Genomic DNA, 2,546 nt, shown 5'->3' on the forward strand with positions numbered 1-2,546 from the left:
TAGTTCCCTTTTAAGGTGTGTGGTGCAGGCCTACTGTATGCATTCATGTGTGGATCTATGAGGATGGCAGCCCATCAGGGTCAGGGTGTGGTGTGGAAGTGGCAGCGGCAGCGGCATGAGGAAGACCAACAGACACCACAGCAACAACACTGGGTCTCTGTGTGTGTGTGTGTGGGTGTGTACAAGAGTGAAAGAGTGAATTAGACTGTGAATGAGTGAGTGTATGTGTGTGTGTGTGAGTGTACATGAGTGAAAGACTGAATGAGAGTGTGAATGAGTGTGTAAGCGAGTGAAACAATGAATCGGGGTGTGATTGAGTGGACGAGTCAGTAACCGTGTGTGTGTGTTTGTGTGAGTGTGAGTGTGTGTTTGTGTGTGTGTTTGTGTGTGTGCATGCATGACATGAAGCTGCGCGCCACAGGCTTAGGCTTCCTATCTCCCTCAGCGATCACAGTCGGCCTGGAGGGCAGCCTCCTCCTCCTCCTCCTCCTCCTCCTCATCCTCCTCCTCCTCCTCCTCATCCTCCTCTCCTGTTCTTGGGCTTATCTCCCTCTTCCCCCTCTTTTCTTCTCCTTTCTTTAGCGGAATGCAATTACAGATGGAAGGTGTCCTGACAGAGGGCCCAGGAGAGCCGGTTGATTTTTTTCTTAAAGGCATGTGGGTGCTCGTGTATGTCTGTGTTTATGTCTCTGTCTGTTTGTGTGCTCTCTGGGATTGTGTTTCTCCCCTGTTGGCAGTGAAAGCCACCAGGTGAGACAGCAGCGCGCTCCAGCATGTCCGTGTGGGGAGGCCAGCATACTTCCATACATGTCACACATCTTAGCGTTCCTGTTCAGTTACAAGCCACCCCACATGCTGTCCCAGTCCCTGTGTTGTTCCTGCTCAACATGTGGTTTGTGATCGTGGCCTAGTTACAGTGTTGATCCCTTGCAGAGTTGGCGCACAGGGAAAGTGCTGTCTTTGTGGTCTAGACGTGCTCTAATTGGCTTATGATGTTTAAGGTCATAAATCCAGGTGGGTGACACAGAAATACTTCAAAAGGTTTTCTGTTGTGTTTTGTGAGTTATAATATGTGGATGAGAACTGCTTGGAAAAATCACAAACATTTTGTTATTCCAGGTGAAAGTTAAAAAAAGTATTGTACCTCACTTGAAAGATGCTAAAATGCTGTGACGCACATGCAAAATAATAAACCAGGCATGCCCTTCTCTTTGGAATTTCCTTGACACAGTTCAGTTGGTTATTACAGAGCATCTTTTTGGAGAGCGTCATCACAATAGCTGTTTTAATCTGCTCCAACGGTGAAAACAGGGGAGAAGTGGTACTCTCCAGAAGCGGTTCAACATGCACAAGGACACATTACAGCATAGAAGCTGCACATGGGGCGACAGTGGTACAGTGGTAGAGAAGTCGTTTAGTAATCGTGCTAGTTCGATTCCCTGTCGAAGCGTCCTTGAGCAAGACACTGAACCCCTAATTGCTCCTGATGTGCAGTGTGCCATCAGTGTAAATGTAAAATGTAAAATGTGTATACATTGTAAGTCGCACATATGTTAGTCGCTTTGGACAAAAGCGTCTGCTAAATGACTAAATGTAAATGTAAATGCATAGGGGTATCATTGGGCAGATACAGAGTGGAAGAACAAGGTTTGGGTAAGGTGACAGTTGGAAAGCATGGGGTAAGCCACATTGCTGGAGAGGATGCAGATGGTAGCCAGCTTTGTTTGTGATGAGCATGAAGAGGAAACTAGACGAGCACCAGCGGCTTCTCAAGCAAAGCAAGGACAACGGATGAACTGGTATAATGTTCATTCATAATAATGAAGAGAAAGATCAGCTGGAGAGAACTGTGGGCTATGGATGCTAATCGATAAATCCTTTGTTGGAGACACTTGTGATGTCCTCCCAACTCCGTAGAGTCTTCATCAGTGGGTGGGTGAAGATGTAAGCTGCGAATGAATGGATGGAAGTTGTGTGTATGGGCATTGGCTCATGAAAATATTCTGTCTGGTTATAAAACTAAGTTGACGCAGGGTCGCTACACGTGGAGACATAATGTGTTTTTTAAAATCATTAGCATGTTTGTTTGAGAATACACTCAATTAGGTTCAACTCTGGTGGAACTGTTTGTAGCAGCGAGGGAACGAGGTTGGCAAGCTCATGCAAGACCAGTGGAGATAGGTGCTAGAGGCTTTGTGTCTAAATCAACCACATTGCTTCAGTTGGATTTAGGTTTTCGAGGACGGTCACTCAAAGGAGTTTTAAAGGAGTTATCGGAGGCTGCTGAAATAGCGAGCCAGTGGTTATGGAAACTACAAACTACACACATCTACACACAAACTCACAAACTATTTGGGGACATGTCAATTCAATTGTGTATTGCATGAAGAAGCCTGTTGTCGCAAGATCTGAAAATTAGAATGCTGGCATACTTTGACATACTTTGCAAGATATGAAATTTGGCTTACCAAGTGCCTGTATCAACATGGGCATGGGTATAGCTGATGAGGCTGTATTTTGAAACCATATCTGTGGGACATAATTAT

This window comes from Clupea harengus, unplaced genomic scaffold, assembly GCF_900700415.2.
Source record: "Clupea harengus unplaced genomic scaffold, Ch_v2.0.2, whole genome shotgun sequence".
Lineage (NCBI taxonomy): Eukaryota > Metazoa > Chordata > Actinopteri > Clupeiformes > Clupeidae > Clupea > Clupea harengus.